The following is a 26,660-nucleotide window of genomic DNA, read 5'->3' on the forward strand; positions in this document are numbered from 1 at the left end:
GCATAAGAAATAAAAATTGTCCCAGAATCATAAAATTAGAGGTTTACATGCTAAAACAGAAGAATATTTGTATTTTTTAAAAAATAAAAGTCTTCTTTTACAAAAAATGTGATGTACGACAAATGCATTATTTGGTGCTAAGAATGATGGTGTAATTCAGAATGTTTTTGTTCAAAATTCAAGGTACTATGGAAAATTTTCCCTATGGAACTTTTCACTGAAATGTACCGTAAAACAAATTTCTTCGCTATCTTAGCAGATTTCAGAAGCAGAAAGAATTCATTCTTAGCTACCATGTGTTAGTTTGTTTTGTATGTCATTTTTTTTTCTGCTGTTCCTCCCAAAAGCATTACTCAATTAAAAATAGAAGCCAGTTAATCAAAATAACAGTACAAGGTCAGCAATTCAGCAGCGCAACATGCAGATTCTGCATTTTACTTGTGCTTACAATTTCTCAAACAGTTATTTATTTAAGAAGAAAGTATATACAGTAAATAAGTATGTAGTTTGAAAAGAAGTACTAAGTATGAGCAGAAGTATAAAGTAATTGCTATTATCTGCAGGAAAGAACTGACAATAGGATTCTTTGTATCTGAAAGTTAGGTAAATACAGGTAATGCAAACGTTTTGACGTTTTAATGAGCTTCTTGCTAGATTTCAGATTCAGTGCAATTAGCCGCTATAAACGGAGAGTTTATTCACTGATGAGCTGTCAACATGAATTCTACACCACAGAAAATGTCTGTCCTAATGGCACTCATTTTGTATGGTGTGCAAATGCAAAAACCTTTGGGGTTGGTACACAGATAATTGCAACTTGTTTTGAATTGATTCTGAATTATTTTGAATAATTTTGCCCTCATAGTTATCCAGACAGTGATAATAGTGAGACCTTGGAATTGGTGCATTTTGATGACATCATTCATATTAGAGACAGCCAACATCGCATAGTAAGAGGGTAAAAAATTTGTTTGACATAAAGTAACTATTTGTCTGACACAAATATTCAGTGTCATAATTAGGATATTTACTTGATATTAGGTAACCTACTTCTAAAATGTATGACATTCCTTGTATTAGTCTGATGCCCCTTTATAGGCAGAGTGACACAAATACACAACGATGGACCTCTGTAGACCCCTGAAATATTTGACCTTCATCGTGCAAATAAAGATGATGGTTTAAAATTTCACAAAGGGTCACAGATTACCCAAAAGACATCACCCTTTGAAAAATGAAACTGGGGCAAATGAATATGTACATTTGTTTCCATAACTTAACCATAGCCAGAAACCAGTTTTAAGTGCCATTAAGAAGTTGTCATTTACATTTGTCTCCATGTCCTTGCATTGTAATGGCCCCTGTAATCCAAGCATTACCTCATTGCACACATTCTGCACCAAATACGTGCATGCAACTCCCTGTCAACATCAAACCACCGTAAAGTAAACTGTGGAAAAGTTCTAAAGGTTGACCTTAATTACAATATGAAAGCTACCTTCCCATTTTGAAAATGTATTAAACTTCCGTCATTACATCAGTGTTGCTGCCAGAGTTTTATAATTAACGGATCTTGATATAAAACAGTGTCCTGATAGGATGTCCTTGGCAGTAAAAATGATAATCTCTCATCTCAAGAGGCTTCACTGTTGGTGGGAAAAAAAAAAAAAAGAAAGAAAAAAACTCAAAACTCGAAACAGCTTGTCAGTTCCAAGTTAAACTTCTTAGACATTCTGTTTGGTTTATTCATCTCTTTAGTCTCACTGGCCAGCAATCTCCTGTTCAGTCCCATACCATATCTTCTGATCCCTGATCAGGTCCGTACTGGGCATTTGGAAACGCACTCGTATGCAGAGCCAAAGCAATGGTGGTTTTTATTTAGGCTGAAAAAGGCCTTCTACCCTGAAGTTTCACACTGAGCCCCTGGGATTTTCCCAGAAGACACTTCTTAGGTGCGGCTTTAAAAGCTCCGTCAACTCCTGACAGCGAGGTGATCAAAGTGTAGATGAAGAATGTCTCAAACGAAGAGGCTAAGAAGTTCAAACAGAAAACCTCTATATGTAGAGGGACCTCAGCAGAAAGTAGATTGTATGTCTATATGCTGAGTTTCCCACAGTAATTTACAGTTAAACAGGATAAATCAATGCTATTGCATAACAGACTATGCGATTTACATCTTAAATACATTCTTTTAAAATGAGTTACATCGATCCTTTGTAATTTTGTGTCCGCCACTTGTTTTTATTGAACTATATGCCTTATTGCACAGGTTTAAAAATGGGAGTAATTTTAAAAGCTACACAATTGATTGTAGGCTTGTTGCCTATACAGTGGTTGGTGTTATCCTAACTGCAGTATAAATTTCCTTTAATTCTGTCCTACATATTGCTGGTATGGGAAACAGGACCTCATCCTTTGGCTTATTACTATTGTTCTTTCATTAATCAGATGCTTTTCTCCAATACGACTTACGATGTTAGGTTTGCACAATAAGTCACTAACTATGATTTATATTTATATCTACTTATATCATTCAGACAGCTGGGTGTTTTTTTTTTTTTTTTTTTTTACTGGAGCAATTCAGTGTAAGTGCGTTGATCAAGGGAAATACGGCAAGATGTGGGATTTAAATGCAGGTCCTTCATCTAAAAGGCGACAGTCACAGTACCGCTATTATGGTACCTGCTGCCCCACTTTACTTACATTGTAAAGCATAACACCATTGAGGGATAAAAGACAGTTGTGTTGAGATAAAGTGTTATGGAGTGTTGTGTCTGCAATGCACAATGAAGCCTACCTGAGCTTGTGTGGTATAAAAACAGGTATCAATGCTTTCTGACATTTTATAGCTCACACCAGCACAAAGTGCATGAATGCAATGCTTAGGCCTCAAAGTCTTAAATCAAAACTGAATTTTAATGCATTGTACAAGTTAGAATACTTAGATTAACAAGTGAGTTTTAAAGTCAAACGTGTGGGTTTGTCAAGAGGGTGCTGCAGTCAGTGGACACGCACACCCACAGACACAGCGCTTTGGAAACTAAAGTGTGAATATCCACAGATCAGGCAACAACTGGCAGAATTACAGAAAGCTGTTACTGCACTATGTATCAAAAGTGGCCCCGCACGCGCCGTCTTGTCATATATTAACATCATGTTTCCATTGCGAACTGATAAATCTCACCTGATGCTGCGAGCTTGTGTTTACGTCAGGCCTCTACTGCACCGAATGAGACAATGCTTAAAATACGAGTCATCACGCAGTTGGCCACAAACACACAGATATAACCCGCAGAGGTGTTTCACATTGGAACCCGTAGCATTTATTATATTATCCCAGTTAGAGAAAATATCATGACCCACCCACCAAACAAACTTAGAGATAAATCAAAATGTGGTCCTATGAGATCCACAGCCCAAAAACCTACTGAATAAAGTTTTAAGTAGGTTGTTGCATAAACTGTAAATTATAAGCTTCATCTTCACATCATTAGTCAGTTAAATCAGTAGCACTCAGAAAAAAAATGTACGCATAACCATACATTTACATAAAATGATTGCACAGCTTTAGTTTGGTGAAAATAGATACCTAAAATGTAGACCAGGTTAAAATTAGGATATCAAAATCTGTAACAAATTTACCCCAGAATATTTCAGTACATTTTATCTTAAATTTTATACTATACATTAAAAGTTTTTACTGCTTTCTAGAGAAAAGCTGTGCAATATCAAGCTAGCGAAAATGACACATTGCTGAGAGGAGATGGCACAAAATTAAAACAGAAAAAAGTCTTTAAATAGTGTGACAAAAGACAGAAAAATCATGGGGAGAAATTGGAAAGCTGATCTTCAGGAAATGTGCTTGAAATGGAAGTGCTTGCTTTCATCTTAAAGGCCTGAAAACATGCTAGAATAATGAAGTCCGCCCATGATTTAATTAATTACATTTTAACACGTACATGATTAAGCGGCTACTTTAATGAAGTCTTCCCCACTCTTAAGCTGGAAATTGAGTCTCATTTTTACACCAAGCTGCAGAGGAAAAAGGTGTTAATCTATAATTTTAATGAGACTCAAACTATATATCTTTTCATGACTAAGGCAATGAGGATGAAACACACGGCATCATAAACGACATGAGATGCAAATGAGTGGCTCGCTACTTTTTCAACACAACAGTGAAAAGTATAAAAGCTTCAATTTTAACTCTCTTGAAAATGTGTTTCAATAATAAAGAACAAACCAGCACAAACCTTTACAAAAAAAGGACAGTTTTTCAGATTTGTTCATAGCACATAATTTCTCCTAAATCATGCCCGTTTTAATTGTGATTTCTCGTAAATTGAGGCCTTTTGCATGTGTGTGTATACAGTGTACATGCACTTTCTAACGGAGTCTTTCAACCCCTCTATTGATCTACTTTCAGATAAATTCTACCCTGAAAGGCTATGATTATCTGTTACTTTTCTCGGGTATTTTGGTATAAAAAGAGCTTTCAAACCTTATTGAGGCGCCAAAGCGCTTTACTGGAAACATGACAAAACTATATATGAAGAAATGATGAAGGGTGCACCGCAAGTCTGTAAAAATGATGGACTCCATAGCCAAGCCAAATCGCAGCCCAAGGTGCCGCACATGCACCCTTGACTGCAAGGCCTGTTGTGATTTCAGCTCCACAAATTCAATATGTGCAGGAGATGCAATATTTCCCAGGACAGCCCTCCGCACTGTGGTGAACGGATCAATCCGCACTCAATGATGTGCCACTATGTAATTCTGTTTCCAGGAAGAAGACTTCCACATACGGCCATTTTTGAACGTGTCACCTTCATATTGCTTCTGTCTCAATATTTTACTGACTAGGCAACAAAAAAGTATATTTGAGCAAGTGAGTTAACAACACATTTGTATCCCAGATATTTAAAACTTCTCAATTTTTCATACTCTTTTGTAAATATATTTTTTTCTGTTGTTTCTGTTTGCCAACTACAAATGTTTTACAATGCATTAGGTATACAGTGTTGACAGACAAATATACGCATATATGCACACATATATTATACACACACACACACACATTTTCGGAACCGCTTGTCCCATACGGGGTCACGGGGAACCGGAGCCTACCCGGCAACACAGGGCGTAAGGCCGGAGGAGGAGGGGACACACCCAGGACAGGACGCCAGTCCGTCGCAAGGCACCCTAAGTGGGACTCGAACCCCAGACCCACTGGAGAGCAGGACCCTGGTCCAACCCACTGTGCCACCGCGCCCCCCACATATATTATATATGTGTCTATATACTGTATTATATATATATACAAATATATGCATATATACACACACACACACATGCAGTATATATGTACTGTATATGTATCTATCTATATATAGAAACATATATACAGATGGGTGGCGCAGTGGGTTTGGCCGGGTCCTGCTCTTTAGCGTGTCTGGGGTTTGGGGTTTTAGTCCTGTTGGGGGTGCCTTGTGACAGACTGGCGTCCTGTCCTGGGTGTGTCCCCTCCCCCTCCAACCTTACGCCCTGTGTTGCTGGGTTAGGCTCTGGCACGCCGCAACCCCGTACGGGACAAGCAGCTTCAGCCAATGTGTGTGAGCGTATATACATGTAAATCGTTTTTCCATTTGAGAATCATATGTTCCTTTTAATCGTACACTGTTTGCTGTGATATCTGTTTTAAATCACCAGACTCTGACAGCCACTACTATTATGACAAGCACAGAAAACAAGAAGCATTCTTACATAACCAAACTGAGCAGTAAGTCTGACCTTGCATCATACCCAATGCATGGTAATGGTTTTTGAAAAGATCTATTGTTTTATTGGAATCCAAGTGGAAATACTGTGCCTCAAAGCAAAGCATAAAAAAAGTTTTTCCAAGTGCATGTTCAGCATATTTACAAAAGTTTCCATTCTGAAAACCAAGGTTGTGTTACTCATAAGCGTGCCTCCCAAAGTCGGCACTAAGCTTGCCTTTGGGCATTTGAAGATGCATTCCAGTCACAAAAGAAGCGGCTCATACCAAGCACATTCCCATCAGCTTTTCCAGCGTGTTCACTTGGGCACTATGGTGAAAACTTCAGGCCAAAGAAGACAAGCACAGCCGGGAACCTCAGCACAAACCCACTGGTGTCGTTTGACTGTATCTGTCCGTGGTGCTGAATTTTTCCTGAAGTGGTTTTACATGTAAAGTCATAAGATGAATTCACACACACACACACACACACACACACACACACACACCCACACATTTTCAGAGCCACTTGTCCCATACAGGGTCGCAGGGAACCGGAGCCTACCCGGCAACACAGGACGTAAGGCCGGAGGGGGAGAGGACACACCCAGGATGGGACGCCAGTCCATCACAAGGTACCCCAAGCAGGACTCGAACCCCAGACCCACCGGACAGCAGGGCTGTGGTCCAACCCACTGCGCCACCGCACCCCCGTTTAGTATAGACCAATTTATATTTATTTATTTAGCTGTTGTGTTTCTGAAAAGCGGCATACAATTTTAAGCTACATAAAATTATTCACCCATTTATATAGTATTTTGCTCTAAGTTACTACAGCAGGAGACAGGATTCAATCCTGAGTCTTTTCAAATCTAAGGCAGAAGTCCTAAGCAATGTTACCCCTGTCCCTTTAAGTTATTATAAAGTTATTACTACTCTGTTCATTGGTTATTATTTCAGAAATGGGTTCAAATTTAATTCTGTCTTTGATGAGTTTGCAAGTTTTTTTGCGTGTTTTTTTTTTTTTTTTTTTTACCACAATCAAAAGACATGCATGAAAGAAGATGGAAGTAAAGAAATCTACCTGTCCAAACTGCAAAACTCGCAAGTGGTTGTCACAAGTCAAGGTTACTTGATAACACCCATCCCTACCTGCCTTGATCCAAAGGAACTTACAATGGTTGGATTGTACATTAAGTTTCTTACAATTCCCGATTTCTACAGCTATTTACACTGCAACAACCCAGAGTAAGCACTAAGGGTGCTACATCCTAGGTCTTTCAGATGCAAGGCTACAACTCTAACTGATCTAACCACAACTCTAATCCCAGGCTCGAATTATCACAGGGTGCATTTGCCTTTTGAAAACATTCATGTACATTGCACACATCTGGAAGAAACGCAAATAAATAACGTGTATTTCTGTCTTCAGCAAAAAAATCTCCACTTGGAAATGATCCAGCATATACCTTTCACTTTATTCAGTCAATGTTCCATTTGGAAGTAAGACAATTTTTTGTGGAAATTAATCGCTAGTTTATAAATAAACTGTCTGTGAACCTGTACATGAAGGTGTGACTATAAACTGTGCTCTATTAATCTCAATTAATGTCCGAAGCAAGAAACCTTCCATTCTAGGGCGTAATGAAGCCTCTCTAATGATTAATGGTGGGGGTTTTGTGACAACCAGCTCGAGAACCAATTATGCTAATATACTACTGTATAAACAAGTCACATAACAAATCATTTACATTACCAGCAGGGGAATAGAAATTGTTTTAACACTGACGGGTTTCTCAAGAACCGTACAGTTTTTTTTTTTTTTTTTCCAAGAGGCAATACAACAAAATAAATAGCAAATCATAATAATAAATGGCACAAAAAAGTGTATGTATGTGGGGAATGCTGGAATGTTGGAAAAGTGATGGACAGTTAGTTTATTATACAACATGTATTTGATTCTGTGCAGAACCAGAGAACAAATAGTGAACAGTTGTTCCTGCACAGAATTGCTAATTAAGAATCAAATAAGTATTTAAATGGAAAGACAAATCAGTGTTTTATAAGGCTGCTAGTTAAAATGATCTGTGCAGGACTTTTTTAATCTGCATTATACATTTTCATTGTGAGAGGGATTGCCACTTTTTGAACAAGAAGAATAAATCAAGGAAACGTGTTATTCCGTGCAATACAGCTACATCCAAAATACCGCCGGTCCACATATAAATGGGTGTTTGTGTCGTATCCCTCGTACTCCATGAATTATCGCTGTTTCAGCTCTTTCGGTTCCACGAGCCGTGTGACTCACACTGACTGACAAGTCCAGTCCGCCTGCAGGTGATCTGCACCCGCTCCACAACGATTAGTTCAGCTCTGTTATGGTTGGGGGGAAGCTGTGAACATGAACACTGCTACAGGTCTGCTGTACACGCAGTGACCCCCCAAAGCAATTTTCCCACAATGCTGTACCCCAGGTGCTTCTCGCTAAAACAATGTGATAATTGTGCTGCAGGGCAGACTAGACAGTGCGTGGCTGCACAGCTGCAGGAACGAGGACGCAAGTCCAAAAGTTGTGCTACCATTATCATTTACCCTGAACTGGTTGTTATGCCAGCCGGAATGCCTCTGCATTTGACTTCCAAGTATGGGACATGAAACATCAGTCTCTAGAGACTGATAAAGGTGATTGGTATTCCACAATGCTTCTTTGAAAAGGTCTCCTGTTTTCTGTGGCATTATAGACCTTGAAATGATGCATTTGAACAACAAGGACTGTCACACTGTATCTATACAATGCATAATGTTTAATAAATGTTAATTAGTAGATAAGAAATATGTAACTGTTATTTCCTTCGTTTTTCCTTGCAGTGGGCAAGACCACGCTGCTGTGCGAGACTGACATGTTTTCTTAGGCACCACAGGGAAACAGTCAGAGGTGAAGAGACAGACTACATTCGCTTTGATAAAATAAAGCAAAAATGGACAGACACTGGAAAGAAAACAGCTCTCTCTTTTCTCCTGCAAGAGGCAACTCACTGCGTTTTGTGGAGAAGATGTGTAATCAAAGGGTAAATATTTACAGACATAAAAGTTAGATGCTGAAAGAGCTCATAAATTAATTTCTCTTTCATAAAAGTATTTAAAATAAAAGTGTTAGATTTTTGTGGCTCATCTGAGGACAGCAAAACCAGCTGTGTTGCCACTTTAAGGGAAGACTGCCATATGGAGTCACCACCCCCCCCCCCCCAAACACTCCCAGGCAACCCAATGCTGACTGGCAGTCAGCTGCAAAAGAGGCAGCTGGGCAGGGATCACATCTGCACTGCATCCACTGATGACCTTCCAGTGCACTCCCTAGTCTACTCAGTCTCCAAGTGGTGGAGGATGGTGCAAGCCTTTCATAAAACATACACAGTAAAATCAGCATGGTTATATGGGCTCATCTGTTATGTGGAGCTCACCTGTACACGTGATTCACCTTTCCTGACATTACCATGCATTCAGATACCGAAGTAGACTGCTGCTGTTGTTTCTGAATTACGTGCACAGCTCTATTCTAGAGTTAACCAGAAAAGAATCACTTGCGTCTCTTTCCAACTCAGATTTATGGAGACCTTGGTTACATTTGTCTAGGCTACTGTAAACTGTATATATCAAATTTAAAGCCATAAGCCAGGCCTAATTAAGTTCGAGGTCTCTGATGTGGTTACCCAATGTGTTTCGGGACTTGGGATTAGCAAACGACAGTCCCAGAACAAATCTAGGCCCTGGTGTATTGAACAAGATTAATAAATAAAAGACCTAGATCTCCAACTGGTTTATTTATTTATTTATTTTTTTTTTTTGATAATGTAGATGAGAGCATTTTTGAATACCAAATATCTTACATCTGAGTTTTTAATGCATTTTTCAGTGCTTATGTTTAATGGCTGGCTATTTTAAAAATCAAAAGAAATATTTATAGAACTCAAATGTTTTCATAGTGCTTTTCAAAAGATATGGACAAAGGATGTGCAATGAAATCTTAATGAAACTGGTGCCCTAAGCAAAGTAACCTAATAAAAGATAATAATTTTAAAATGTAGCACGCATTGTTTATAAAGTAATGAGTTCAGTAATATCACACCGATGGCACTGCGGTTAGGGCAATGCATGCATTTTTTATGTAACATTTATAGCAGACACACCAATGGCTACTTGAGTTCATATTTATGACCAGGTCTAAAATGCAATCTGGATGTTATAATTCTAAAAGTTCAATCTAAGGCAAATGTTATTGAAGAAAATAACACAACCACACATGAAGTCACACACACGTGCACATGCTCACACTTGTTCACACTTGTCATTTCTTCTTATTAAATTGGATAGAAATTCCGTTCTGAATATAATAACACGATCACTGTAACACCATTAGTCTCCTTTGTTAGCCTGTGTGGATAATTGAACCAACAGACAATTAGACAAGGGACAACCTGTTTTGTTCTAACAGTATTCCCATTAAAGAGGCCTTGCAGATCACGTTCAGAGTCTAGCAAATAAAGTGCTCCAAGAAGCACACAATAAACTCCCGTGTCTTAAAACCGCTCCCCGGAAAATGTCAGCCAGCGGATCAGGAGATTTTGACACTAATTTGCTTAGTGTTGCTGCATTTCTTCCATTGTTCCAAGAAATAAGCAATCCATGCTAAACTGTCTTGTACAGTGTTAGGGTGACTAAACCACTTGAGTTTCCATACAGAGAGCTAAAAAAAATTTCTCTGAAATATTAATTATGGTTTGAGTGACCCAGTCATCTATTTGCAATGCAAAGCTGCACCACAGTTTCAATCTATCCCCTCTGAGAACTGGCTGTCTTTGTTTAATTAATTCAAGTCGTCAGTTGTAGTTCCATTTGCAAGACTGAGCCACAATAAGCATATATGCAAATGATATTTCAAAAGGATAATATGCCTTTACTCTGCCATCAGACCACTCTTCAATTAACTGATCACAGCAACTGTAAATTACCCACTTAAAAGAAACAAGACTTGCTTTGCTTCTAAATTGTCAATAAACCGCTGTAGACATTAATCCAGCACTGAAGGTTGTGAGTGTAGATTATGTCAAATGACCTTTACCCTAGTAACAATTAAAAAAAAAACAGTGGGCACATGTGTCCAAATTTTATAACACAATTATCATATATTCTGTTTTTAATTTTCAAAGACAGAAAAATAAGACTCAGTCTTGAGCTGTATGCTAAGATTTGACCTTACCGCTTGGTCACGAAGCAAATTAACAATCTTAGTTGGCATAAGTAACACCCAGAGAGGAGCTAATTTTGCATCAAACACCTCCCCTATATGCTCGAACGCATCCCCAAAGTGAAAACATGAGTGAGAAAACGCACATTAATAGACATGCTGGAATAAAAGTGAACCAGAAAGTATGTTCCATCAGCAAACCACCCTAACAGTCAAGAACACTGCTTTTCTTCATCCCAATGGAACAATTAACTGAACACGTGCTTCTCATATGTGAGAATGTCAGCCTATTGGCTCTTCATGCCAACCAGACCTGGTCTGATGGGAAGAGAAGACTCTGGGTGTGGGAATTATGGTCAGTGGCAAAGCTGTAAAATCAATCTTAATGACTGGGCGGCTCATGCCTCTCTCAGATTCATGTAAATGACTGACATCTAATTAAGGCACTGTTAAAGCACCGGCAGTGATTACAGCCTCCCAAGTACATCGATTACAGATAGTCGCTGCCATCTCATTAGACTGATAAGTACTCAGCCTTTTTATGTATTTATTTGTCTATTATTTATTGCACCTCTGCTAGGAGCCCCAAGTTGACCTTCCCCCAAGCTCCAGTATCAACAGGAACAAAATGAACCAAAATCTTGCAGAAAAAGCATTTGCCATGAAAACAAAGAATACTCCAGATTATATGAGTAATTACAAAGAAAATCAAGGACATGTTACTACTAGTTTTCATATATTTTTTTCCTCAGATCATGATTTTCTCTAAAGCACTTTAAGATTTTGTGTTTGAATGTACAATTATTTACCAATTTATACAGCTAGCAAATTACTTTTAGTACAGTTTAAGAACTTTTCTCAGGGGTAGTGCAAGCTGCAGTGGGGATTTGAACCCACATCCTTTGATTGCAAGGTAACAGCTTGAACTCCTTTACAACCAGCTGTCCTACTGTAACAATATAATTGACTCTTCTTAAAAAAACACTGAAATAATATTGTGCATATTATTGACTGTATAATAAAAAACATAGTCTTAAAGGCTGTATTGATGCTTGAGTATGTATGATTTATTTTACAATAGTATTCATTTTCATCTTAGATAAATGGAAATAGCCAAAGATAGCAATTCAGAAATTAGAGATATTTTATTATGACTGATAAGAATGATCTGATATGAGGACATAACAGAGTCAGAGCCATTATGTCTTTGAAACAATTTGTTTTTACTGTGGTTTGTTTATTATCATGGCTTGGAGTAAATCAACGGGATTGGAACGGCTGTTTGGACAGTTACGACTGCGTGCCTTGATTGCACGCCTCTCGGCGGTATTTTGTCTAACTCTGGTAATCTGCTGTTGTAATCAAAGCTCCGCAAACCAGGGTAATCAACACCTGCAGTTGGACTTCGAGTGGGCTCATGCACTTCCTGTTCAAAACGACGCGCTAAGCGGCAGTGATCGGCATCCGTCCTACTTGCTCAGCAACTTCAGTCTGGGACATCGCCCGGCCTCCTAGCCTGGCGTGTGGGTTTATAATGAAGTCATTCATCCTTCTGACGAGGCCCGCATGCACTCTGGATTTTCAGACATGCTTTGGCACACGGGAGACAGAAACGGAAAAACCAGTCTCATAAAAATGCATTAGACTGGCAGGACGCACGCTGATGATGAAAATGTGCTTGAGACGATACCAAACAGTGCTTCTCAAACATCCATCACCACATCTGGTGTGCATCCATCTTAATATATAAAACATTCTGCGTATCCATGGTTCTACGCGACGAGCAGTGCGGACCAGAGGCCCACCGGTCCTACCCAGTTAAGTGACTTTGACAGGCCCTAGCTGGGTGGCTTCTCTGCAGGGGCTCCTTGGAGTGACAGGTCAGGGTCTGTGGGACCAGTCTACAGGCCAACACCCTCCAAGCACCCAGACACACATTCTCATTCTCGGCAAAAAGTAGCAGGGAACTGGGGTCATTGGCATGGGATGGGGGTTGGCTTGCACCCCACAGCCCACCCGGAGGCCCACCACTCGCGGTGCGCTCTAAACAACGAGGGCAGTCGGGGCTTGCTTGGGCCTGTCAATCAGACGATGACAAGCGAGCAGCTCTCCAAAGCTCTCCATGTCCGCTACCCATCTGTGCACTGCTTTACTCCGTCCAGAAATGCAGCACAGCATACACAGCAAGGCTGCAGCTAAATATGCATCACTGCCACTAGGGTGATCTCGTCACCACTGTCTTCTACGCCTCAATTTTAAAACAGTGCACAATGCAGAAGTGAGCTATACTTTGTACTGTTGGGGATGCTTGCTTAACACTTGTTATCAGATGTTGGATTGAATTTTGTCAAATGAATTGCATTTCTTAACACTTCCACATGTTTTGTCAAAGTTAATCACAGTGTGTTTCATTCTAACAACACAGACTAACAATAAAACTTCAGTCATTAGCTTCAACCAGCGTCTGTATATCTTATGATACTAAAATTTATGATTTTTTTTTTTTTTTTTTAAAAGGACTATCACATCATATTATGTTTAAGTTATGTACCCAATGATAAAATGCAGGCATTAATATTTCAGTCAGCTGAATACATAATATGCAAGGAATTCTGACACAATGAAAAATGAAATAAAATTGCAATAAAATTGTTTTTAACTCTATATGCAAGGAAAGAAGCATTCATAAATTTTATGTCAGGAGAATGAATATATTTCAAACTACAAACATGCTTGCATCTTGTAGATTAATATATGACTGTGTGAGTATGTGCGCATGAGACTACATATGCAGTCTTCTTTGCCTTACAAAAATAATTTGTTCATGGAAAACCCTGTGAAACTTGATTTTTCAAAAATCAAAGATGTAATTATCACTAGTTGGGCAGCCATTTATGCCAAAACATCACCAAATGATCACAATTACTTCAATAGTCAACACTGGTTATCATAACATAACAACAGTCCAAGTTCCCTTCAGTAATACCTCTATAACACTGTATGGCTGTGTACCTGCACTCGCAGAGCTCTTTTGTAGTTATTCCATGTTGTGTATTTAACAAACACTCACAAACAAAATGTACATGCAGATGATACTCGGTGTTAATGTGTTAATTTAACCTTTAACACAAAAAGCAACAAAACAACAGTGAAGACAAAAGAAATCAATGAAGACAATGCAAATGAACTCACTCTCACTAAAGAAGCTGACATTATTTAGTTAGTCCAAATGAAGGCCACAACTATAACAAAAACTAGCAAAAAAGAGCACATTGAGAAATTGAGAACTTAACACATCTTGTTCCCAACTATAATTGTGAAAAAGGCTGCATGGTGGCTCTGGTTTCGCTGCACTGAGCTGTTGGGGGGTATGCAAAATCCTGATTCCTTTCTAGAGAGGAGGGCTCCACTGTGAGACTCCAGAACCTATTATGCAAAGCTGGGCTCTTAAATGAAACTCCTTCAATCAATTTCATGCAACACACATATTATATGTGTGCTGTATGCATGTGTGTGTGCGTGTGTGTGTGTGTGTGTGTGTGTGTGTGTGTGTGTTATTACCTAGAAAATACAAGTTGGCCATCACATGTGAGCATGTTTACAAAACGGGGGAAGAGGCACAGAAATTAATTTTTTGCTTACGAACAAGGACTTGGAAACCGAAAGTTATTGGTTTAAATCCCAAGATGTGTGCAGCTGTAGTACCTTGTACGGGTTTCCTGACCTGATGTACTGCAGTGAACTCCTCCAGCGGTTCACTGGAAAGAGCCGACTCTTGCAGAACAAGGAGTGGTGGACATTGTGAAGGTGAAAGGTAGACATGTGTCACATTGGAACAGGGTACCCTCACAGCGTGGAAGTGCCGCGACCCATGGGGGCGATTGCGCCTGCGCCGTAGTCACATGGGACTATTACCGGTGAACCAAATGGCAGGGGACTGATTGCTCAAGCACGCGTTTCATCACACAAATTCCCTCATTTGGAGGAGGAGCGGTCGCCTAATCCCAGCTCGCTGAGCTCAGGTCGCAGTTCTTACAGTCAGTGCAGAGGGTTTGATTTGAGACACAGGTTCCTCCACATTCTGGGCATTAACCCTAAACTGCAGCCCGAGTCCTCGCCCCTCCATCCCCCTGCTATACTTTCTTAATCTTCGACTTTGTCTCGCTCAAGGTTTCGTCTCACAAAGATCAATTGAAAGCACTGAACCACTGAAATCGCCGAATAAACTCACCATCAATCTTCTGGTATTGTGTTTATTTTCGCAGTGGAAATGTATGCCTCCCAAATGCAAAGCACTGTGAAACAATGCAGTTGTGCTGAAAGAGAGCAGTTTATTAAATTCACTGTGAAACAGACCAGTGTGCATCATGTTAAAAGTCATGGCAACAAGAATTAAAATGTAGGTGATGAAGTGGATTCCACAGGGCCAAGATTACTTTTGTCTTATGAATTCAGCTGCTCTTATAAAATGTTGTTCATTCCCATTCTGGAATGTTTACTATGACAATGAAAAATAAGGAAATGAATGAATAAATAAACTACTGAGTTGCTGCAGGCACAGAATATATTATTTTGTCATGAATATTTCCTCCAAAACTACTTTTCTTCAGAATGGAACTACCTTTAGATTTACTCAGCGACAAAATATCATGGGTAATACCTAATGTACTACATATATGATAGGAAATTCCACATTTATTTTCATGCATTACAATGATCCTATAGAAGATTTACATTTAATAATGTAATGTTCAGCATCTAGGTCATGTAAATCAATATGGTCAAAACTGTTTCTGAAAAAAAAAATGATGCTGTGAAATAGAATAAAACAATAATGACATTTAAACTACTTAAATAAATTAGTGTTGCTATTTGTTTCTTACAGACTGACTGACCATAGTTCACATTCAAGTCGAAATATGTAAATAACATCTGCCTGCTCAATTTGATGCCATTAAGAGTTTTCAGACTCCATAACTTTTACAACGCAATCTCTTTGCAGTACCCTACAATGACTATGTATGTCTTCCAAAGTGTTTTTTCCCCCAATATTTCAAATCTCAAATCAAGAAAACATGACTATACACTTGTGCAAACCTCTCTCTTTCTTCATACATACTAGCACTGAAAAAGAGACCTTAGGGGAAATACAATATAAAAAATAAGCAAACCCCATTTGTTTGCACTTCATAACATGTAATGGGCAAACATGGAAATGTAAACCCTACTAAAACCTAAAGGAAGGTGTTTACCAGAAAAAAAAAAAAAAAAGAAAAAAATAACATACAAGGCTCAAAAGTTAATATGTTATAATTTAAATAATAAATTAAATAAATAACATCTGTACTTATAAAAAAGGCTAAATATGCATACATTTATATTCATATTTCTGAATGATTTCATATATAAAGCAGTCCACCACATCACAAAAGCATTGAACCACTATTAACTAACCAGTTTATTCAGTCAGTAGGAATGAAGGTGCAAGCATCACCAATGATGTTACTTGATATATTTTCCTCAGCAACTTCAGCTGGCATTGCTAAGTCGAGTGGTTCATTCATTCACAGAGATATCATTAAGATCTAGTGGAGACACTCACCAAGTGCAGCAGTTGTTAGGTGTCTTATAGATAATTGAAGTTGGAGATGGCTTTTAAGTCTATTTTGTAAATACCACTTCCCATTTTTGCTTTGTGTCAGTCACCACTTTGGACGGATCTGGCCATAGCGAACCAGCAGGAGTGATCCGATTCCTCTTAATCTTCTCGATAGGGCCTGAATACATTTAATCCCAGGGAGTGAAGTGACTACATTTACCCCCTCAAAGTACACTGGAATACGTTTAACACCGGGAGTGATTTGCCTATATTGAACCCGTGTGAGTGATCAGACTATACTCATCCCATTGAACTGATGTGGCTAAATTCAGCTCATTGATGATGTGCCTACAGGATTGATCTTCTGTAACTGCATTTAAGTCCAGAGGTGAATCTGACCAAATGTGGGCAATGAAAGGACAGAAACTGGACTGTCAGTCCGCAAACACCTAATCGGCCCTCAAAGGAAAACATTGACACAGTACTGGTATATTGATTTCCTGGTTAAAGAAGAGAGACATTTCTCAGAAGCAGCTGCTAGCATAACTGTAAAGGACATTGCTGTCTAACCAGGAGGTTCCAGGCATTAGTCCCAACAAAGGCCCTGCTGTAGTATCCGTAAGGAAGGTACTTAATCTGAAATTCTCCAGTAAAATATCATGCTGTGCAGAGTACTAAAAGCCTTAGAGAAGCAGTAGCACTGGATGAGCTGCTTCCAGCCATGAGGATGCCACGTCTGCTGCATGAGTGCGAGTCCAAATCGTCGGCAGGTTGGAGCGCTTGCCTGGGACCAGCGGATGCTTTGGGAAGAGTGGTGTCTCTCGTACTCATCCCCTCATGTGCAGCTTTCATGTTGGATCCCTTATTCTGGCCTTGTGGGATGTCAGGCATCGGGTGTTGGGAGGTGGTGGGGTGGGGGGGGGGGGGGGGGTTGAAGTGGTGAATCATTATAGCACTTTGTCAGCAAGCCGAGTGTGGATATTCATGCTGCTCTGTGGTGCGCAGCCTTGGCTCTGTCCTGGCCAGCAGAGTCTGCTCACATATCTTCTCATTTTAAAGATATACTGTACAAGTTGTCCAAGGAAATATTATATAAGATTGGCCTTTGAGAGTGAATTACATCCTAACAACAAAAAAACCACATGAAGTTGATTGTATTATTTATCATGTTACACATCCTAGGGAGTCTTGCTTAATCACTGCTATCTTTCTTAAAAGGAACTGGGTGGTTTAATTTTTTTCCATAATAATAATCCTTAATAGAATGGCATTTAGCTACTTTGAAGCTGTATAAAGTACAAACTGTGAAACACTAAGAGCCTCTCTACTGGAATTACTCAATGGTTAGAGCTCAGTGGAAGTCAAGCTCAAAAAATGAAAAGTTTGATTATATCGGTCCTAATCACCATGGGTTCTAAGAAATGTGTTAAAATAAAAGCATCTATTTTATTTTCAAGAGACGTGTGACTTTCCACGGAGGTCTGCTTCTTTCAACAAGCTGGATATCGGCACAAAAATCGCCCAGCTTAACCATGAAAGACAAAAGGCCACAATATTAACCACATTTTAGCTCACTGACAGAAGTGTAATCCACTGAAAAACACTATTGAACATCTTTCAAACAAATACAACTTTCCTCAGCATATGAACATCAGCTGTTGTAGTGCTTGCAGTCTCTGCCTTGGATCTGAAGAACCAACGTTCCAATCTGGACTCCTGCTGTAGTACGCTTGAGCAAGGTACTTACCCTGAATTGATACAGTAAAAATTTCCCCAGGTATGTAAACACGTAAATCAGTGTCACTTTACAGAAAAAGAAAGAAAAAAAAAACATCCAAATGAATACCACATAATACAAAACGGAATGAAATAATAACGTAGAGCCATTATTAGATTACCACTCAGTTGCTTAGCTGACACTTTTATCCAAAGAGATACACCTTACAGTTCTAAACATTCACTCATCTCTATTCGTGATAGTGGACACATTCACTGAAGCACCTTGCTTTAGGGGCCCCAGGGACGGACACCACCACCTGCAGTGTTTAATAAACCAGCTAGTCGGGTTCCTTAAGCACAAGGCCACCTGCTGCCCTGTCTGCAGAGAGTGTAATATCAGGTAAAGGTTATAAAGCTCAGCTCCGGGGCACGATAGCTCTGCTGATTCGTGATGGAGCGGCAAGAAAATGTGGTTGGAAAAGGGATGGTGTCCTCTCCCCATGCCGGTCCACCAAGAGGAGAAGAGAGGAAAGGGGCATGCCGATGGGTGCTGTGGAACTCTGGAGGGCCCCGCTTACAGGCAGGAGGGCTAAAAACACCCCCCTGAGCTGCGCTGATAACGTAATCACATCAGGCAGCTCGATCACAGACTGAGAATCCATCCAGCCCACCGGCATGGGGTGGGGACTTCAGTTCAGCATGGTGGTCGGGTAAGGTGCAATTTTACAAAGTATTTAAATTGGTGGGCTTTAAAACCCACAGTGTCTACTGGAAGACAGTTTTTTTATGGTACTGGTGGAGACACAAATGTTTATACACACACACACACACACACACACACACACACACACACACACACACACACACACACACACACACACACACACACACTTTCAGAACCGCTTGTCCCATACGGGGTCGCGGGGAACCGGAGCCAACCCGGTAACACAGGGCGCAAGGCCGGAGGGGGAGGGGACACACCCAGGACGGCACGTCAGGCCGTCACAAGGCACCCCAAGCGGGACTCGAACCCCAGACCCACCGTAGAGCAGGACTGTGGTCCAACCCACTGTGCCACCGCACCCCCTGTTTATACATACATCAAGTATTATTATAATTATTATATAATTACCTTTACTATATTATTAGATAATAATTACATTTTAAAATTTCAGCTACCCTGAACAGGAATCTCAGAAACTTCGTTCTCCTACGCATACACATACCTACATTCATGCACAAACATGCACATTTTAACGCCTTAAGTGACTCATCACCCCATCTTGCAAACAATTAAACCCTTCAAACACTGCTCTCAGAAATCACACAGATCTGGCAGAAGAAAATATAGAAATCTCCCACATCTCTCTGCGAGCCTGACTAGAGCGCTGTAGGAGATGAGCGTCAGTCTGTCACTTAGCTCTCCGCAGCCAGAGGACAATGAAGTGCCTGCATTTAGTCGAATCGCACGGCATGCAGGAAAAAGACGCTAATTCGAGTGACACTCGCTGAGGGGTCATCCGGCCTAACAGCAAAGTGCCAAGCCAGCCATGAACTACCAGCCAAGGGTGATTCCCCCGGTGAACCCAAAACATTTCAGACCTATGATAGCTCATAAGAAAGGCGACGATATATTTTTTTGACATTTCACTTGAAGTGAAGGAGGCTATGGCGATGAACCCCCAGGAGCCTCTACTTTGTGTTTAATAGGCTCCCTGGAGACCAACAGCTGAATCTTAATAGGACACCCCTAGCGGCATGGCAGTGGATCACTCCCAACAGTCAGTAAACGATGGTATACAAATGCCTTTCGTATACACAGCAGCTCGGGGGCAGCTCCCGTCACTCGGAATGGACATCTCAGAGAGAAAGCTGTTGAACAGGCAGCTCCTTTCTGCCCCTTGATCTTATCAATATGTAAACAGAAGAGAAGACAAATCATATTTCCGCCCTCAACCCCATGGGATTGTGTCTGAAACACTGGCAAACTGATTAAATTCTGTTGTGATTGGCAGATCAAATGGAAAAGCTGAAGCTTTGGCTCTAGCTAAGATGGAATGGATTTTATAATCAGAGACCAGAATAATATTTATTTATTTATTTATTTATTTTTGCTGAAAAAGGACAGTCATGAACAATGCATGCTTAGAAGATCCTACATTCTACATCTCAGGGCCATAGTACCATATCTTTTGCAGTCCTAATATTGTAGTTTAAAATAATGCATCTAAAAATAATGGTATCTCTTAAGAGATATAATTATAAATTTAAAAGTAAATTAATTAAAGCTACTAATTTGTTATATAAAAATAAAACTGTTATTTTTAATTTTTTAAGTTGTGAAAGAGTTGGTCAAACCTGAGAATTCATGTTTACACTGTCAGGTAACAGAGGACTGACTAACCCAAATTGTTTGTGAGCAGAAGACACAACGAAAGAAACAGAACTGCACCCTAGTTTTTGAGGATATTCCAGCTTTGCTGTGGCATCCTGGGAAATGTAGTTTTAGAGGCAAGGGCCATTTTACCCTGTAGTCCCCTATTTATACATAGTTCTGAACACTATGAGAATGGTGATGCATTTATCATGGAAGCAGATTTTTTTGTAATTTTCATGTGGAATATTTTCTGAGTTTGACATTTTTCTCCCTTTTAATTCTTTGGAAGATTTTATGAAGTCTTTGAACATCTTTAATTAATGGAGAGTTGCACATTCCTGTAGTTCAGACTACACAATTGATCCACAGTTTACGTTTTAGCAAACAAAGAATAAAATTTATTTTAAGACAAATGAATGTACGAGGTTAAAAATTCCTGGAACCTCCAAATTTTGCACGATTTTCAAAAAAAGTTCTGATATTATTTGTGTTTTAAAACATTTCAAATGATTTACTTAGCCGAAAATTAGCTGTCCAAGGCAACTTACAATGTTTTTTTGATAGACCGGGCCAACTGCTGCCCCAAAAATAGGTCAGAACATTACAAGGCAGATGAGAGAAACGTGACAAATTGCTTTGAGATTTAAACTTGAATCTCTGGATACGGAGAGAAGAGTGCTTAAATTACTCCATATAATACCACAGCAAAAAGATGTCATAACCTTCATTTAGAGATGAAATAATCATTGATCCATTTTTTGAGTTGTGCGGAGCACTATGTTAACAGGAAATAAACCCTTCACTGCCATACATTTGTCTGTTACGGGATGTCATGTTTATAATTCTTCAGTGCTGCTCCATGCAGTTGACAAAGCAAGACTACTTCCTCTAAAAATATCTCTCGCGGCGCATTGTGTGGCACAGGTCACTAGGTCACATCCTTCCTCTGCATAATCATATGGAGATTTCAGTTTTAATAAGCGATGAGGAAGCTGAGTGTAAGGGTTAACCAAGTAAAGAACACCCATGACAATTAAACCTCAGAATCTGAAGACAGTGGTAGGGGCAGAAGTTTAATGAGTCCAACATGGAGTCAGATCTTTTGAGTGTTAGCAGATGTTCCTATCTTTAAAACCTGAAAGCAGGAATCATTTCTGCAGCCATTTTAAAGTAAAGAAGGACAAAAACACTGTCCAGGGCATAGCAACTCTGACAGTTCGCAGCACTTTACAGTAGGCTTTCTTTTGCAGGTGTGATCACTGGCTCTGATTGCACAGCATCCCACTTATTCCATCTCAGAATTCCTTCAGTCCCGTTCACTCTTAAGGTGCCATCATTCTTGTCTTATTAGATGACTCAGCTCACCTTGTCTGCCCAAGAAAACACTCAGATGGGCAAAAACGAATAGAGTAATCCACCCTGATAGAGGGATTGACTCGCGGTTGTTTAAAGACTACTTCTTATCCACGATGTGATTCCATTAGGATGTTTATTGTAATATAATTATGTAATCAAAACAGAGACACATTAGGAAAGAAGGTCTCATTCCACTGCCTTTCCACACCCCTGTTTGCAATGAAAGATAACCCAGATTCCATTTCTTCCCCCCTCTCATCTAGGCCCAGGGGAAAGTAAAATATATATTTTTTAAGTGCACTTTGCCTAAAGGCTCCCTGGTAAATTCAATTTTCACCCCACATTGATTTTCCTATTCCGACGTGTTGGATCCTGATGTTATCTATCACAGATTTATACTCTACACGGAAGGCAGGAGACAAAGCACACAGGAGGGCCCTTGCAATATCGGCGCACTGGGGAAGTGACAGGGGTTGCCAGCCGCCGGGGGCTCTATCCTTTTTTTTGGGAGCGTTGCGGACAACATAGGATCACCTTGACAAAGTCTTTCCGTGCAATCTGCTTACAGCCAAATTGCTAAAATAAATACAGGAGCGGTGACCTCCAAAGGCGAGAGATAGTGGCACCAGCTCCGTGGCATCAGTACAAAAGTCTAGATTGGGGCAGATTAAACAGCACAGCCTCGGATGCTGCCCGTCCGGGTCGCAAGCTCGGCAAGCGTCTGCTCTAAAAATACGTTTAGCGGCAGGGGAAAGGTGAGCTAAAATGTATCCGAAGCGCAAAACAATTATTTATCATAAACCCTCCGAAAAAAGCCCTGGCAGACAGTCTTAGTGTCCTTTCGGAGAAGCACGGCGAGGTACCTGCCGGTGTAGCTCTCCCCCTGTGCCTTGCGGTGCCGTGATTTACATGCTGGGTTGGCAAGCACGATTTAAGGAGATCCCGCTATGCTTAAATAAAACAGCTGGCCTAAATAAATAAATCATCACCATTACCTCAGACTACCACTGGCACTTCCACCTTAAACGCTGCCTGTTCAGACATCTGGCATGACTGTGCATCACGGCTGAGTGACTTTGATGTCTCCTGCTAGCAGCGCTCCTACAAAGTCACCAGAGCACATGAGGGAAGAAGGGTTTACATATCCCCACCTGTACCTGCAGAAGCACTGAGATACTCACACAATGTCCAGTGCCTAAAAGAAAAGCACCACCAAGTAATCACTCGAGGTGCTTCTACGCACACGTCACTCCTCTGAAATGTTGGCCTCAAGCACTAGAAGAGTTTTGACTTGGGACTGACCGTAAACAGGGCTTCACCTCCTTTACACTGTGCACTTTATATTTCTCCAAACCTTGTTTCCGTCAACTTTTACATTTATCTAGCTGTCAAAGCAACTGAAGGAGGGTGCGGTGGCACAGGGGGTTTGGCCTCTGCCTGCTCTCCGGTGGGTGTGGGGTTCAAGTCCTGCTTGGGGTGCCTTGTGATGGACTGGTGTCCTATCCTGGGTGTGTCCCCTCCCCCTGCAGCCTTGTGCCCTCTGCTGCTGGATTAGGCTCTGGTTTGCCGCAACCCTGCTCAAGACAAACGGTTTCAGAGAATGCATGTGTACTTTGCTCAAGCATTCTAAAGCAGGAGGTGGGATTCAAACCTGTGACCAGTCAAAGGATGGACTTAGCCCTTTTGTCGATAAATTTTATTGACTATTAACAGGCTTGTTAAATTATTTGAAAATAATTGTCATTAATAAACTGAAATTAATAAAGGATTAATAAAGTTTTGTTCATTGGTTCGTTGGTTTGTTCATCCATCCATCTATACCACTGTGGTACCTGCTGTCCTGCCATTACTAATCCATGGTGTTTGCAGTGTTTCTGTAAATGAAACAATTATAAATAACCTAAATATTGTGTGTCAGTTTTTGATGATCAGGAGGATGACTTGATAACATAATGAAAATGTTGGGATAGTGATGATGACACACATTAGCGTGACTGAAATATGACAAGACTGAAAATTGTGCCTACATGTACAGCATGTTTCCATACAAGTGCCATGACAACAAGAAGAAGACAATATGTTATTTTCATTTTAAAACATTTTTAACCTTTCTGGTAAACTTGCTAGGCTATGCCACTAAGCTAAAGGAGGTGTTTAAAACATATTTGACAATTAGGCTACAGGCTTTCAAGGACTGGTGATTTAATTAGCGGGAATGGGGGGGTCAAAAAACCAACCTCCACCAGCAATCACCATTCACATGGAAACAAGTGCTTTTCTGAAAATAAACAAAAACAAGTAGTTAATTTAATTGTTACATGCTACCATGGTAATCCTGGAAAATCTCTTAAACCCCTCTTTTTATACTCAAAGGAAAAGTGCACATGGTAATCTAACATGTAATAAATTTATTTCTATCAAATCCTGTCAAGTAGGAGTTGATAAGTTCAATTACGTTTTATAGTTAAGCACATCAGATTCTTAAAGTGCTTTATTATGATTTTTTTCTTTGTTGTCTTATTTTAATTAACATGGCATAAAATATTGTTTCAAGCTACATCTTAACTTTGCACATGTTTATAGGGGATTGGGGGTGCGGTGGCTCAGCAGTGAAGTGGGTTTGGCCAGCTCCTGCTCTCTGGCGGGTCTGGGGTTCGAGTCCTACTTGGGGTGCCTTGCGACGGACTGGCGTCCTGTCCTCAGTGTGTCCCCAGCCCTGCGCCCTGTCTTGTTTGGTTAGGCTCCGGTTTACCGCAACCCTGCTTGGGACAAGCAGTTTCAGAAAGTGTGTGTGTATAGTGGATTTGGAGGGAAAAAAAATCAACATTGTAAAAAAACATAGAATATCTTTACTTATTTATGGTTTTGATTTAATTAAACTGAATTAGTTTTAATGAAATGATAGTTATGTAAAAGTGATAAAGTGCGGCTTTAAAAAGTATATACACAGCCAGCTACACTGGGAGGCCTAAACGCTCAAGGGCTTAACAGCAGAGGCAAAATATACGCATTGAACCTCAGATGTTATGGTTACTGCTTCAGATCTTTATACACTGAATACTAAAGTTGTGACTAAAATGAGAGCCAGTTTGTCCCCTAAATGATTTTTTTCTGCTATTTTTTTTTTTCACTAAAGTACTTGCAGATAAAACCACAGATACCAGCAACAGCACAATCTACACACTGAGCAATAGACATTATGGCTACTGCGTTAGATCCTTACACAATGAACACTACAGCTGTGAGTAAAAGCTGTTTTGTATTCCAAATTAAGTTTTTGTTGTTGGTTTACTTTTTTCAACAAAATACTTGCATATAAGCCTACAACAGTTGTTTTTTTTTTAACTATATCTTTTAGGCCACAGTGAAACTACATCAAAAAAAGTCAGCACTGGGTGTCAAGGGGCTTGGAGACCTTACTGTAACTGTCTACAAGGTGTCTAGAGGGTGAACAGTGTGGTGTGTGAGTGGGGTTGTAAGGAAAAAGCAAGACTAGGCAGGACTCTGATGCTAAGTATGGGTAAATCCATTTGCTAGCACTTTTGCTACAACCTGATGCAGATTGCCTATCCCTTTTTTTAAAAAATATGGTTTTCATAACTGGTTCTTCTTTCCTCAGTTTGATGCTAATAGTCATTTTGTATTAAGTCATACATTTTAAACATGTGTAGCCTAGACAATCAGAAATAAGCTGGTGTCCCTGCATGTCCAAATCAAAGCACGTGTGTTTCCTGGGAGCCATGGGCCACATCAAAAACTGGAGAGAAGCACATGAGTATAAATGGTTTTCTGCTTCACTGGTTTTCAGTTTGGGCCTTTTCGGTAAAATATGTATAATGCCTCATTAAAGTGTCTTTTTTTCCCCAAAGTAACCTTTTACTCAATTATGCTGTGTAATTTAATGTTTTCCCACAGAAAGCAATGTACCTTTTTAAGTGCCAAATTGAAGGACTGTGTGAAACACCAACATGCGCTGCACTGTATAACCACCATATGTTACTAGTCACAGTGAATATAGAGTCAGTGAAACTCTGAGACCTGGGCTTAATGACATTTTAATTAAAGATGTGTAATTGTCTGTTATCATTAATTAATGGCTTTTTTATGAATACAGTCTTGCCTGTCGTGTTCATTTTAGGAAAACAAATCCATCATTTAGTTGTCATTATATTCAGATTTGTCTTATGGTCCAAAGAAGTTATACAGCAGTCATCATGATGAATTGGTCACTCATGATTGACTGGAACAAGATGAGCCATAGTAGCATGAAAATGACATCTCCTCATTAGTAAGAACATGAGAAGAATATGACTTGACAATGGTGCTACACTGCAGCCATGGCTGCTAATAATAATAATAAAAATAATAATAATAATAATAATAATAATAATAGGCCATGCATATCTCCCTTTTCAATGATGACAGTTTCTAAATGCAGAACAACCCATCTATCTGTATAATGCCCAGCATCGTGATGCCTTATAAGCTAAGCAACATAAGATAGATGCCCTCCTCTGTAGACAAATCCGACCCTATAAATTAACAGTTTGCAATGTTGTCATGTTAAATTCATGTTAATGATATATGCATAGCAGCAAGATAACAAATA

General features: G+C 39.8%; 1 protein-coding gene across 18 annotated transcripts in view; it reads right to left on the minus strand.

The window, feature by feature from the left end:
- The window catches only part of ptprdb (protein tyrosine phosphatase receptor type Db), a 281,632-nt gene that overhangs the window by 247,797 nt on the left and 7,175 nt on the right, over positions 1-26,660 (minus strand). The window lies entirely within an intron of this gene.

Source organism: Scleropages formosus, chromosome 16 (assembly GCF_900964775.1).
Source record: "Scleropages formosus chromosome 16, fSclFor1.1, whole genome shotgun sequence".
NCBI lineage: Eukaryota > Metazoa > Chordata > Actinopteri > Osteoglossiformes > Osteoglossidae > Scleropages > Scleropages formosus.